The following is a 15,419-nucleotide window of genomic DNA, read 5'->3' on the forward strand; positions in this document are numbered from 1 at the left end:
ACTGCCCCTAACCACACTGTACTCAGTCATTGGCTGGAGGCTACTCAGGAAGACCTTGGTCTTGGCTTGAAAGTTGAGATAGATCTCAAAGATGCTGTAGCTGGAGGCTGTCAGCTAACAGCACTCTGCACAGGAGAATAGCAAGTTCTTCCTGGAAGCTGTGCCCCTCCAGGGCTGCCCAGTATCTGGCCATCCGTGCCCAAGGGGGTCAACCTTGAGGTGACATATCCATTTTTGCCCTGACCAGCATCGGGTTTCACAGAAGGAGTCAGAAAACCAATTGAGAGACTAGGCTCAATTCAGAAATTCAGTTTCATTTTTTTAAAAAACACCCCTCCCCCCCCCACACACACATACACATAGAATATTTTCATTATAGTAAAATTAGAATAATTTTCCACCATTGAAAAGATAATATTAGCTCCAGCTGGTTTGGCTCAGCAGATAGAGCGTCAGCCTGTGGACCAAAAGGTCCCAGGTTTGATTCCGGTCAAGGACACGTATCTCAGTTGCAGGCTCCTCCCCAGCCCGAGCCCTGGTTGGGGCTCATGCAGGAGGCAATCAATCGATGTGTTTCTCTTACATCGATATTCCTCTCTGTCTTTCCCTCTCTCTTCTACTCTCTCTAAAAATCAATGGAAAATTATCCTTGAATGAGGATAAAAAAAAAAAGAAAAACAAAAGATGATATTAATAAGATCATGATAGCTAACATTTATGGAGTGGTGATTGCATGCCAGGCACTGTTATAGACAACTCATATCCATTACCTCATTTAATCCCAACACTACTGCTTGAGGAAGTTACTTAGTTCCTCTATGTCCCGGTTTGCTCATATGCCTAATGGGGAGACACAATAAATGAACCACATGGGGTTGTTCTGTGGATTCAAAGAGTTAATCCATGTGAGGTACTTGGAACATTGCCTGGTTCAAATAAATGCTTAATAGAGAGTAACTTTTGTTGTTGTTGTTAATCCTCACCAGAGGATATTTTTTTTCATTGCTTTTTAGAGAGTGGAAGAAGGGAGAGGGGAGGGAGGGAGAGACAGAGAAAGAAAGAAAAAAACATTGATGTGAAAAACACATTGATTGGTTGCCTCCTGAAGCCACCTGACAGGGCCGGGGATCAAACCTGCAACCCAGGTATGTTGCCCTTGACGAGGAATCGAACCAGTGATCCTTCCGTGCGGGCTGATGCTCTAACCACTGAGCAACACCTGCTAGGGCAAGAGTAACTGTTATTTTCATTACATGTTTTCATTTCTTTATCTGCAATTCTGAAATTTATTTTTAAAAGCTATGAAAACCAACAATTTCCCAAAAGTCTGGCACCAAATCTTATTTTGGAGCAAACCTTCACCTTTTCGGAGGCTCTTCATTGTCTTGTTGAACCCACTTAGTGTGAATATTCCTGTTTCATACCAATGTGTTTGATGATTATGAGATGCTATAACATATATGGCATATATCCCACATTACTTTTCTAAAATCTAAACATTTCTAAATTTGGAAACACTGATTCCTGATAAGAGACTGTGGACTCGTGGCAACTCTCAGGTGGGTGCTATTAAAATCCTTATTTTATTGAAGAGGAAACTGAAGCTCAGAGTCATTTTACCCTTAGTGCAGGGCCACCTAGCTAAGGGGTGGGAGAGAGAGGTTGTGAGCCCAAGGCAGACAGATTCCAGAGCTGCTGTTGTGGGGGAAATTTGTTCTTAAAATAGTTTCCTTTATTGCAAGACTTTCCAGAGCCTCTAACCTGCTAACATGCTCTGTAAATCTCCGGGAGGGGGTTAGAAAATGCAGCACTCTCCAGACTTACAGACTGTGGATGTCAAGGTCGTTTTCCGGAGGGGATCTTCCAGTGCTAACACCGAGGACCAGGGAGGCCCCTTGGAGGAGACAAGGACCCCTGGGCAGACCAGGAGCATAACGGGGCCCAACTAAGCACACACTGGCAGACAGGGAAATCCCTGGCGACTCCCACCCTGTCACCAATTGACTTCATGTGACTTTGAAAAAAATCCTACCTCCAGACTTGTAAAACAAATGGCAAAACCATCTTTGAGGTCCCTTAGCTCGCCAACAGCGTTCTGAAGAAAAGCAGGCAGGCTGACACATCTGAGGTCGACATTCAGAGAAACTTCAAGAGGGTGCAGCTGCTGCCAGGTTCCTGGAAGTCCTTTGAAACGTCAGGCGGGGCTGGCTGATGGGAAACGTCAGGCGGGGCTGTTCAGTGGCGGGAAAACAGGCTGGAAAAATCCTGACGGTCCCTCGAGCTCTACAATGCTGTCCCAGATCACCTTCCAACTCTTCAGTAACCAAACTTACCAACAACCTTTCTTTTTTCTCTGTCCCAACAGCCTCTCTGAGACTTTCAGCAAGGGCCAGGCTTGCCAGATTCAATTTATTTCATGCACTTAAAAGAAATGTAAAACTCAATTGTTCTGCTAACGTTGGAAATTTTGCCTTCTAATTTTTGAAATGGTGAAAGCTGATCCAAGATAAGCAGAATTCAGACAAAATAGAAATATCCAGAAAACGTAAGTCTTCCTCTCATTATTGCTAGTTTGGCATCTCTCCTTCCAGGTGAACTTTGGACATACATCAGCATGTACTGTTGTATCTGTTGCGATGCTTTTGGCGGCAAGTAAACAATATCCAATCTACACATACATGACTTACATAGGAGATATTTGCACGTAGTGTTTCAACGTTTGTTCATTTAAGGGAGCAGTATCATCAAGGGTCCAGATTCTTCCCCTCTCGCTATTCTGGTCTCCATGACCTCTGAGCCTTCACCTTTGTGTCTCAATATTGGGTCAGTCAGTAGTGTAGGCAAGGAGAAATATCCAGGAAGCCACTCCCATGCCAGGACAGCAGGCAGCACCTTCACTGGGCAGAGAAGAGATTGTGAGTGCCATGGTGACCGACACTAAGCCCAAAATGAATGGATCCCCCCAATTTAGCTTCTCTTTAGCTTTTGCCCTGGCTTCCCAATGCCACCTGCTGCCAGGGCAGGGAATGTGGGGAGTTGATGTTTTTGGTGGTTGCAATTAAAATACCTTAATATTGCTGTTCTAGTCAAGTAATCATGTTTCTCTGTGGGCATATTCAAAAGTCAGGACAATTGAGGAGCCCTGAACTCTTGTTTCGTTCTTGTCACAGTAGAGCTACCTCCAGATTTAAGGAAAGCAGGACCAGACTGGGCCATGGAATGGATGTGAAACATGAGTTTAAGAGAGAAATCGAGAGTGATTCTAATGAGCTTTTAGGCTTGAGCAACCAAGAGTTCAGTAAGGAAGAAAAGTTTCTGGGGGCAGGAATCCCAAGTTCAATTCTTTTTTTTAAAAAATATATTTTATTGGTTTTTCACAGAGAGGAAGGGAGAGGGACAGAGAGCTAGAAACATCGATGAGAGAGAAACATCGACCAGCTGCCTCCTGCACACCCCCTACCGGGGATGTGCCCGCAACCAAGGTACATGCCCTCAACCGGAATCGAACCCGGGACCTTCCAGTCCGCAGACCGACGCTCCATCCACTGAGCCAAACCGGTTTCGGCCCAAGTTCAATTCTAACCATGTTAAAATTGAGATTTCTATTAGACATCAATAAGTAACAGGCATTTATTACCTCCAGACTTCTTGATGTTGTAAGTTGTTGTACCTATAGCCAAAAGTACCTCAACAGATACAATATCTATATCTATATATGTATATGTATATTTATATCTAGGTATCTATCTATCTACCTACCTATTTATCTATTTGTGATGCATGCATTCAGGGGATGGGGAGACTAGCAGCTGTGGGATGGGGGTAGGGGGAAACTGAAAGACTTACTTTTTCTGGATAATTTTATTTTACTTAAACAAGGAAATGGAGACTCAGATGTAAGTTGCCTGAGATCATACAGGGAGCGGGTGACAGAGCTGCCATTTGAAAGGAGGTTGGCCTGGCCTCAGAGTCCAACTCCTTCTATTCTAACAGACTCTCTCCTAATGGAGCTAGAAAGGGAAATTAGTTCTTCCAGGAAAAGCGCTGGTCTTCTCGCCAGCCTCTCCCTGGGCTGGCTCCTCGGAGTGCCTCACTGTGGCATCTTCTGTGGTTGAACATCAATAACTGCCTGAAGGGATTCCTGTCTGTGGCTAGAAAGGGCTGTGTGTACTCTCCTTCCCTCTAATATAAAACCCGCAAAGACTATGGCTACAGCTGCAGTGAAATTGGTCCCGGAAGGTCCCCAGACTACCCACCTGTCCCCAAATGGATGGATTTCTCCTGCCTTCCTTCACTTAAGGATTAGAGCTGCTTGGGATTCCTGTTGGAGAAGCCCAGTTCTATCACCACTGATGGAGCTATGTGCTCTTGGACGAGTTACTTACCTTCTCTGTGCCTCAGTTTCCTCATCTGCAAAGTAATATTAAAAGCAGTAGCTATCTCACAGGATTGTCATGAAGGTTCAGTGAGTCAGCAGATGGAAAGTATGGGGTTCTCTATCTACCTGGCTCAGCATTAGTCTACCTGCATCGCTCCTATTTACACATTCCCTCCCTCTAGAAGGTCTTAACGCATGCTGGTCCCTCTACCTGGAATGATTTTCAGGTCTTCCAGAAACAGCACCTTGATTTTCCCTCTCTCCTACTTTCTGTCCATGGTGCTCAACAAAGCTGATTCCTTCTCCACCTGGCTCTCTGCCAGCCCAACCACAGCATTGTACGGTATCTTCTGAGCGTGATAAGTGATTGGCTCAGAAATGGACACATCACCCTGTTAGAACCAATGGGACTTCATTCTGCGATGTTTTGTTGACAGCAGTGAGAAGAGACTCTCTTTGCCCTGTAGTTGCCGAGAGGGCTGGAGCCACTGGTGCCATCTTGTCCCCAGGAGGAGAGGCTCACTGCTGAGAGAGAGAGAATGTATCTGGGGCAGTATTTTAGCCCTTGGGTCCAGCTATGCTTGAAGCTGAGACTTGAAGCTAGTCTTTTCAATTAAATTAGCCAATCAACTTTTTTTGCTTAAACCCATTTTAGTTGGGTTTCTGTCACTTACGCTCTTATTAATACTCCTCACAGTGAGAGCCTCCTTTTCACTTGAGCAAGTTTGAATGGGTTCTGTCACTTATGATCTAAAGATCTTGGACTAGAATTAAGGATTGAGTCTCTGTTCTGATGACCACACTTCCGCTCAATTTCCAATGACTCTGTAGGTTCCAAGTTTTTGGCCTTACTTCCTTTTCCTGACTTGCTCTTTTGAGAACTTGCCTGAGAAAAAGAGAAGTGGGACCTCCCATTCATCAAGTGATTACAATACGAATAATCACAGCTGTCCTGTGAGGAAGTTAATATAATCAGCAAGAAGTGAAAAGAGGATCAATGAAGGTAAGGCTGTACAGATGAGGAAACTGAGGCCCAAGTCACTGGTTAAGTGACTTGCCCAATATTATCCACCTAGTAAATCAGTGAGCTGGGATTTGCACACTGATCTGTATGACTTCAAGCTGGCCTTTAACCACCACCTCGACTGCTCAGCAACTAGAGCGTGCCCAGGCACAGCCACCTGTCTAAATGATATGCATCTAACGTCCCCAAGTTTACGTTCTTCGACCTGCAAATTCTAGCTCTAGGTGTTTATCTTAAGAAGCTGAAGTTGTGCTTCACAACATGGAAAGTGAAAAACTGGAGACAACCTAAATGTCTTTGAATGGGGATTAGATAAAGTATGATATGGTAAATTGTGCCAGGAAAAGTTATATATGTTACAGGCTAATGGCGAAAGTCATAGGTTCTAAAACCAGACTGTCTTGAGTTCAAATTCTGACTCTGCTGTTTACTAGCTGTATGCTCTTAGTTAATTTACTTGACCACTATGAACTCTACTTTCTTCTTCTGTAAAATGGGCTTAATATTAGTCCCCACCACAAAACATACTTAGGAATATTAAATGAGTTAAAACATAAAGTGCTTAAAAATATCACATGAGCCCTACCCGGTTCGGGTCAGTGGATAGAGCATCGGCCTACGGACTGAAGGGTCCCAGTTCAATTCCTGTCAAGGGCACATGCCCGAGTTTCGGGCTCCATCCCTAGTAGGGGGCGTGCAGGAGGCAGCCGATCAATGATGCTGTCTCATCATTGATGTTTCTATCGCTCTCTCCCTCTCCCTTCCTCTCTGAAATTAATAAAAAATATATATTAAATAACAGGTAGAACCCTGACTGGTTTGGCTCAGTGCATAGAGCGTCGGCCTGCGGACTGAAAGGTCCCAGGTTCGATTCCGGTCAAGGGCATGTACCTTGGTTGTGGGCACATCCCCTGTAGGGGGTGTGCGGGAGGCAGCTGATTGATGTTTCTCATTGATGTTTCTAACTCTCTATCCCTCTCCCTTCCTCTCTCTGTAAAAAAAATAAAATTAAAATATTAAAAAAAAAAAAGACTCAGAGTCCCTTAAAAGTGGCTTTAAAAAAAAAAAAAACATGTAGAGAGGTAGAGGTAGGGAGAGAGATAGAAACATCAATGATGAGAGAGCATCATTATCGGCTGCCTCCTGCATGCCCCCTACTGGGATCGAGCCCGAAACCCCGGCAGGTGCCCTTGAATGGAATGGAGCCAGGGACCCTTCAGTCCGCAGGCCGAAGCTCTATCCACTGAGCCAAACTGGCTAGGGCAATAAAAATATATTTTTTAAAAATCACATGAGTGGTAGTAAATGTGGGCCCTGGAATTAGATTCTCTGGGTGAGGGCCCTCTTCCTGCTGTTTACTTAACCTCTCTCTGCCTTTTCTTTCCTCATCTGTAAAATGCGCTTAAGAATAGGGTTATTGTGACCAGTTAACACACACATACAAATAAAGTGCTTAGGACAGGGTCTGGCACATAGCAAGGACTTAATAAATGTTAGTTTTTATTATTTTAGCTGCTGAAATCTTACGGGGTCACTCAATTATCCTAACTTTTTCCCAAATTCTGTGAGTTTTCTTTAATATGATAATTGCTAATGGTTTAGAGCTAATATATGAGTAAGGTATTGTGCTAAGCCCACTGGTTCTATTTTGTTTTTGTTTTTACCTTGGGAGATTCACATTTTATTTTTCCAGTGACATTTCTACAGTTGAGTATAAATTAAAGGCTTGTTTGCATACCAAAGCCAGTCCCTTGGGTGAACACTACCTTGTTTGGATGGCTCTCAGGCTAAGACTGTTTTTTACATTTGTAAATAAATGGTTTTTTAAAAATCGAAGAATGATACTTTGTGACACGCAAAAATTATATGAAATTCAGATTTCGGTGTACAAAAAATAGTTGTATTGGCACATGGCCACATCGATTTATTATTTATTTATTTTTTGTTAATCCTCACCTGAGGATATTTTTTCCCATTGATTTTTAGAGAGAGTGGAAGGGAGGGAGGGAGAGGAGAGAGAGAGAGAGAGAGAAAACATCAATGTGAAAGAGACACATCAATTGGTTGCCTCCTACAGGCGCCCGACTGGGGCCAGGGATCGAACCTGCAACCCTTCAGTGCTCTACTACTGAGCAACACCAACCAGGGTTCAACTTGTTTTCTTATTGAATCTTTGGCCTATAACAGCAGAGTTGAATTGTGACAGAGACCCTATGGCCCACAAAGGCTAGGATATTAGCAAGGTTTGTGGACCTCTGTCTTATTTAATTTTTAAAACATTTTTATCCCTTTGTACTAATGAGAAGACTGGGAGGTTATGCCACACCCAGGGTCACACAGCAGGAAAAGCTTGTCTTGGAATCCATGTATCCTGGCTTCTGAGTTCGAGGCATGACCCTATCTCTGTTCCTGGGAATCCCCTAGCTTATGGCCCATCAGCCCTGTTACAGCAGAGGCCGGTCCAGCATGAGAGCGGTAATGTCTCCTCAGATGGCCTCGCAGGGCACCTTGCCAGGCCCTTTCTTTCCTCTGGAGCCCAGCCTAGCTCACACAGGCCACTCTGTGAGGCTGTGGGCAGGAGGCCTCTCTCGCCAGCAGTGTTCAGTTACCCCAGTGACATTCAATTGTTCCTAAGAGAGGAGGCCCATTTTTGGCAGCTCGTAGACCTGGATTCCAGGAAGCTCTGCCTGACTCCTTTTCTGTTTGTTTCCAATCAGCCGGTCCCTCTGTATCACTTTCCACTGGGTTGTATAAGTCCGCCTGCTGCTCTCTCTCACTATCTATCTTGCTGTCATCTCTATACCACTCTGAACTCATCACCGGCCAGGGAGGAAGACATGTGACCTACAAAGGAAAGGGGCAAGATAGAGGGCATGTCAGCAGGCGTTTATTGCTGCCCACATAGACCCAAATGGCAGCTTGGCCCAGCTCCAAAGTTCCCAGGGATGGGTGTCTTACACTAGACTTAGGCTCCCAGGGTGTCAGCCCTGTGGATGAAAGACCCATGTCTGTGTGTATATATACACAGGCACAACCTCCTGACCCTCTGCAGCGTAGTTCGGCAGGAGCTAGGAAAACTGAAGTTAAACAAGCAACTCTGGAGGCAACTGCCTGAGTTCAAATCCTGACTCTGCCCCTTACTGGCTGTGTGATTTGGGGCAAATTACTGAGTCTCTGTGTGCCTCAGTTTCTGCATTCGTACTATGGAGATAATAATAAAACTTCCCTTATTAGACTGTAATAAGAATGGAATCATTGTAAATGGCATAGTACAATGTCTGGCACATAATAAAGGCTCAATAAATATAAGTGATTATGATTCTAATAATAACTTTATTATTGATAGTCACCAGAGAGAAAAGGTCATATATGTGTCCAAGAAGATGTGAATAGTAATATTCATTATAGCACTATTTTCAATAGTGACAGGTTGAAAACCACCTAAATGTCTCTCAATAGAGAATAGCTAAGCAAATTATGGCATATCTACACCATGGAATTCCAGGCAGCAGTTATAAAGGATGAAGCAGGCCTATCTGGCCTGCTATAAAAAGACTTCCAAAATACAGTGTTCCATGAAAAATAAGCAAGAAGCAGAAGCATACCCAAAGCATGAAAATTTATGTAAAACGTAAAAATGCAAAACAGTCTCTGGGTAATGTATACAGCACCGTCGGATTCAGCTGTCACACTTAAATGTAAATTAATTAAAATGAAATAAAATTTAAAATCCAGCTCCTTGGTGGCATCAGCCATGCTTCACGTGTCCTATTGCCACGCGTGGCTAGTGGCTAGTGGGTTGGACAGTGCAGATATAGAGTCTCTTCATCACTGTGGAACTTTTTACTGGGTGGTGCTGGTACAGATGGATAAAAATGCCAAATGGTAAAAAACACTTATTCTGTTTCAGGCACTATCTTCACACTGGGACCACAATTATGAGTAAAAAATGGCACAAATCCCTGCCCTGCTAGCGTTCTGCGTCCCGTGGGTGATGTGTCAAGTGGAAACAAGTGCTTTGGTGAAAAATAGAGCCGGGGATATGGGTAAAGAATGTTGGCAGATGGCACAAGGGTGATCATTAAAGACATTTTTTTCACCTACCTGCATTTTTTTTTTTTAATGAGGAGCCTGCCTTTCTTGTGTAATTAAACATTTATAGAAGGAAATAGAAGTACCTCAACCCTGGAGAGAGAAAACCTGGATTCTTGCCCCCGCTCTGTCCCTAACTCTTGTGCCCTGTGCCTTAACCTTTCTGGTCCCCCATTTATTTATCCCAACATGCATTAGACGTGGGCTCTGAGGCCCCTCTGTCCTGTGGTTGGATGCTTCCACAAGTCTCTGCACCTGTCCAGGAAGCCCAGGGATCATTGGAGGCCTTTGGGGGTGTTAACAGGTAAAGGTTCTGCAGAGGGACATGGCGGGGGAGGAGAGGTGGTGGGGAGAACCCCTCTCCCCTAGTCAGCAAAGACTGGAATTTCCAGCAAACTTTGCCTGAGGGCTCTCTGTGCACCCAGGCGAAACCAACACAGAATTCCTGAGAAATTCCTGTTAACAGTAGTGCAGATAGACACTTTGTAATAATAGCTAGTATTGAGTGGGCATTCTTTCTGTGGAATAATTCATTTAATGCTCAAGACAACTCTATGGAGGTGGGTACAATTTATCAAGTCCATTTTACAGATGAATAAAACCCCGAGAATCCAACAAACTAAATAACCAGATTACTAGGTAAAGAGGCTGGGCTCCAACCCAGAGGCCAGCCTCCAGGGCCCCGGTCTTTCCACCAGGCTTCAGTGCCTGCTGTTTACAGTCCATTAGAATATAAACAGATGACATAAAGGCTCGTGCTTGTTTAAAGCAGTCCACGCATGAGTTCTGGGTGCACAGGCCAAGTGAGGATTAATTGTGATTGAGGATGTTGGGTCTTCTTGCTTCTGCCCTAATCAGCTACTCCCCAGAAACCAAAAGAATCCTCAGCCAGACCAAAAACCTGCTCCCGGCTCCAAGCTCATTCTTTGTAATAGCCTCACTAGAATCAACAAAGCCTTCTGTGATGGCCACCACCCACTTACCTCTGCTCTCCTTCCTCCTACTCCCTCTCACTCCCCTACAGCCCGCTGTTCACCCAGCTGCTCCACCTTGACAGCTCAGCACCTCCCCACGGTGCTTATGTGAGCTGTAACCCGGACAGCTGAAGCTTCCTGGTGGAGGTGAGGTCTGAGTGAGTGGGAAATGTCTCATTCAAGGGGCATAAAAGATAGCAGTGAGGTGCATACTCCCGAGAAAAGGAACTGAGTGGAAAATGGTGAGGAGGCGTGAGAGAGGTGGGCAGAGACCACTTCATGCAGGGCCTGGCACACATGTAAGGATATTTGGATTTTTTTCTTGAGGGCAATAGGGATCCATGGAAGAGTGTTGAGCAAAGGAAGGACACGTTTGGAGATGCTTTTTCCCAGCCCACTCTGTCTCTCCTGGGTGCACTTTGCTGGTCATGAATTGCGATTTGTTTTAGTTATAGGTGACCCTCAGTCTCAATTCCATCACTAATTCATCCAATAATTTAAAAAGATGTTTTTATTTATTTCAGAGAGAGAGGAAGCGAGCAGGAGAGAGAGATAGAGACATCGATGAGAGAGAAACATCAACATCGATAGGCTGCCACCTACATGCCCCCCACCAGGGATCAAGTCAGCAACCCAGGTTTGTGCTCTGACCAGAAATCAAACTGGCGACCTCCTGGTGCATGGGTCGGCACTCAATCACTGAGCCACACCGGCCAGACTCAATAATTTTTTAAAAAATTACTTAGTTGTCCCTCTTGAGGTGTGTGTGTGTTTAGAGCAATTTTAGGTTTACAACAAAATTCAGAGGGCGGTACAGAGATTTCCCCCATATTCCTTGCCCTACACATCCACAGTCTCCCTCATTATCAACATGTACCATTCCTCATGGTACATTTTTTATCGAGGATGAACCTATGTTGACACATCATTATCACCCAAAGTCTATAGTTTGCCTTAGGGTTGTACATTCATTCTTGGTTGTACATTCTATAGGTTTTTTTTTTTCCTTTTGTTTGTTTTTTTGCTATTATGTCCCATGCAAAAAATAATTGCATACAAATGTCATCTCACACATATACAGGGTGAGGACAAATTTTCAGAAAAGGTATATGTATTTATCATTTTGATAGATTTTGCCAAACTGCCACTAGAAAGGTTGGGGCAATTTATACCCCTCCAGGAATTTGCCTCAAACTCTTATCACCCAGCATGTTATCAAGCTTCTAGGACTTTGCCAATGTGATAGACAGACAGAACATGTTGGTTCCTGTAATTTTCATTTCTTAGAATTAGAGAGGCTGCACAACTCAACTTTACATATGCTTAGCAGTTGATTTCCCTTTTCTATGAACTGTCTGTTTGCATCCTTTGTTCATTTTTCTATTGGGTTGCTGTCCATTTTTCTCATCTGTCTCTAAGAGCTCTTCTTGCATGAGGAAGAGTAGCTAGCTCTTTGTGGCATGAATTACAAGAATATTTTCCTGGTTTGTCATTTTGTGTTTTGACTTTGCACATGGTAGTTTTTTCTCCCCATCTCCTCTCACACACTCTCTTTTTGCCATCATTTTTTGTTAAGGTAGTCAAATATATCAATCTTTTATGGCTTCTGGACTTTGAATCATAAAAAGCCTTCTTTCATATTTTCTTATAATTTCATTGTATGTTTCACAATACAGCGAAGTGTTAGCCTACGTTGTGTCTCATTCTGTTGCTTGCTATTAACTACTGCATCCTATGACATCATGTGACTGATAAAACCCCATTTTATTAGCCTGTTCCTCTCACAATGGAATTGAGGATGCTTGTAACTTTTCCCTGTACACGCAGTGCTGCAATGATCACCCTAGTGAATATCTCCTTCTGCTCACTTGCCAGAATTTCTGTGGAGCACACATCCAGAAGTAGGATTTCTGACCATCTCTGAACGTAAAACAGCATCTGATCCTGGTCTTAATTTGCATTTTTCTGATTAATCATGAGACTGGGCTTTTTTCCACGTGTTTATGGACCCTCTGGGTTTTCTCTTCTCACAGAAATGCTTTTTTAAACCCTTTAGTCCCTTTTCATTGGGGTGATTGTCATTTTTTTTCCTTATTGGTCTGTGAGAGTTCTTTATAAATCCTGGGTTTAATTCCTTGTATATTGGTTGTGAATATATTCTCGGCTTGTCACTTGTCTTTTCATTTTGTGGGGTCTTTTGTCATATAGGAATATTCAATTTTGATATAGTTCAATATATTAATAACTGCCTTTATAGTTTATGCTTTTTGTGCCTGGTTTAGGAAACCCTTTTCTCTCCAAGGTCATAAAGATATTCTTTTATATGTTCCTTTAATCATTTAAGAGTTTTTGAAGAAAAATCTTTTGAAATCTAAAGTAGTGCCAAAGTAGACAGAAATGCTTTTATGTTCATTGAAATGGGGTATGGGGAAAGAAAACTGAGAAACATAGCTATAACCTCTGCCATTCTGTGCCCTGTAGCTCAAGGCAATACTACATTTGCTGTCACGTGGGTTGATTCATTATGTCTGGGTTTTGGGATGTTAAGACCCTAGACTCAGATTTTCTCCCACCTCCTTTGATCAACACTCCTCGTTCCTGCCTGTGGCCCTGGGGCTTAGCTGTGGCTACAGCTCCTCTCTGGCCCCCATTACTCTGCTTAAAGTAATGCTGCTGGCTCAAAGCCCTCCCCTGGGACGCAGGGGATGCCTACAGGGTGAGAGGAGGGAGAAGCAGAAACAGCTGCTTTTCTTTTTTGAGATCATGATAATATCTGATTCCTCCAGACACCTGCCACAACATAATGTCCTTGGCTAATTGGCTTTCCCAGTTGCCGACATGGGCGGCCTTCCTTCCAATCAGTGGGTGACATGTGGAGCCCTGTCCGTCTCTTGGGAGTCGGAATATTTTCTCACCCCAACGGTGAATGCACTGAGCCCAGCTTTGGAACGTCAGCCTTCTGTTCAGGAGCTGGACTGGATGGGAGCAACATGGGCTTGGATATGAGAGTTCTCTGACCCACCCATGGGAACTTTCCAGTTTCCAGGGCCATTTAAAAAGTCTTCCTGGGCCTCTAGCATTGTAACTTTTAAAATACATGTATTTTTAATTGATTTCAGAGAGGAAGGGAGAGGGATAGAAACATCAATGATGAGAGAGAATCACTGATAGGCCATCTCCTGCATGCCCCCTACGGGGCATTGGGCCCACAACCCAGGCATGTGCCCTGATCAGGAATCGAAACGTGACCTTCTGGTTCATAGGTCAACGCTCAACCACAGAGCCATGCTAGCTGGGCATATATTTGTAGAGATTTTAATTAAACATTGATTAATTTCGATTTTTGCAGCTTCCATTTTATATTTCGGAGTAATTATTTTTAAGGTGTCAACTATCTTTATGTGAATTTGAAATATTTGGAGACTCTGGGTTCTGGTCTATGGTGTCCATTGCTAAAACTGTCGCCCAGTCCCCAGCTTTCCTTCGTAAGACCGGATTTGCCAAGCCCCCTACAACTCACAGACTCTTCACGCACTTGCCAAGCACCTTCCTGTGCAATAAATCAAGACCTGCTTTAAAATCTTCATCTAATATGTGACATCGAGAGATATTTACAGAGAATTTTTGTTCTCTCAGCAGAATCAAGGAGTATTTGCTGGACCCCTTCATCTGTGTGAAATCTGGAGTATATTCTGGATCCTCTACATATAAAATCACAAGATATTTGCAGAATACCATATTGTGTGTATAGTCACGGCCTGTTTGTACTGTCCCCTCCTCTGTGTAAAATCAAGGACTATTTATAGAACACCTTTCTAACTGTAGACGCATAAACTGACAGTTTCCCATGTTTAGTACCATGGGATATTTACAAAGCACCCCTGCTCTAGGTAGAATCAAGGAAATGAACACCTTCCTCTGAGGAGGACCATTAATTGTTTGCAGAGCCCTCCCTGGGATCACCAACTGTTTGCACAGCACATTGGAAAACCAAGGAAGGTCTACACAGCCCTTTTCTATCTATAGAATTATATAGTATTTGTCAAGTCTTCGAGGTGTAAAACAATAAAATGTCTACAGGATATTCCCTGTGTATGGAATTTTAGGGTGTATGAACAACTTTTCTGTATAAAGAATTATGAACTGTTTGTGAGGAACACTATCATGTATACAGAATCATGGAGTGTTTTCAGAGTCCCTTCTTTTTTTTTTTTTAAATATATTTCTTTATTGATTTCAGAGAGGAAGGGAGAAGGAGAGAGAGATAGAAACACCAATGATGAGAGAGAATCATCGATCGGCTGCCTCCCGCACACCCCCCACCGGGGACTGAGCCCGCAACCAAGGCACGTGCCCTTGGCCGGAATCGAACCCAGAACCCCCCAGTCCGCGGCCGACACTCTATCCACTGAGCCAAGCCGGCCAGGGCCAGAGTCCCTTCTTGTGGCCAGAACCTTGCACCATTTGCAGAATGCCTGTATATAAAACAATTAAATGTTTGCAGAGCCTCTTTGCTTATCAATATGGAACGTCTACAAAGCTTCCTCATCTGGAAGAATTTTAGATTCAAGGAATGTTAGCTGAACCCCCTTCTTCTGTGTAATTGACTGAGTCCCCTATCCTATATAATAAAGAGGTAATATGCAAATTGACCCTCACAAGATGGCTGCCTATGACCAGGCCGACAGGGGGGGTAGTGAGGGACGACCAAACAACTGAACAAGCAGGCTGCATGGGGCGACCAGGCCGGCGGGGGTGCTGTGAGGGGCAACCAGGCCAGCAGAGGGCCAGTTGGGGGTGACCAGGCCTGCAGGGGGGCAGTTAGGGATGACCATGCCGGTGGGGGGTTGCAGTTGGGAGCAACCAGGCCGGCAGAGGGGGTAGTTGGGGGTGATTAGGCCGGCAGGGGGGGCAGTGAGGGGTGACTAGGCCGGTGCAGGGGGGCTGTTGG

The 15,419-nt window shown here is 44.1% G+C and overlaps 1 long non-coding RNA gene across 2 annotated transcripts; it reads left to right on the forward strand.

Annotated features, from left to right (window-relative positions):
- Nucleotides 1–2,363: 2,363 nt before the first annotated feature.
- LOC129150840 (uncharacterized) lies at nucleotides 2,364–14,509 on the forward strand. 2 transcript variants are annotated; one of them, XR_008557580.1, is made up of 5 exons: nucleotides 2,364–2,545; nucleotides 5,210–5,381; nucleotides 9,693–9,798; nucleotides 10,519–10,615; nucleotides 14,105–14,509. It is a non-coding gene; the product is annotated as an uncharacterized LOC129150840 (long non-coding RNA). The 2 variants fall into 2 exon arrangements; XR_008557579.1 differs by lacking the exon at nucleotides 2,364–2,545 and having other exon boundaries at nucleotides 4,883–5,381.
- Nucleotides 14,510–15,419: the final 910 nt, after the last annotated feature.

This window comes from Eptesicus fuscus, chromosome 12 (assembly GCF_027574615.1).
Source record: "Eptesicus fuscus isolate TK198812 chromosome 12, DD_ASM_mEF_20220401, whole genome shotgun sequence".
Classification (NCBI taxonomy): domain Eukaryota; kingdom Metazoa; phylum Chordata; class Mammalia; order Chiroptera; family Vespertilionidae; genus Eptesicus; species Eptesicus fuscus.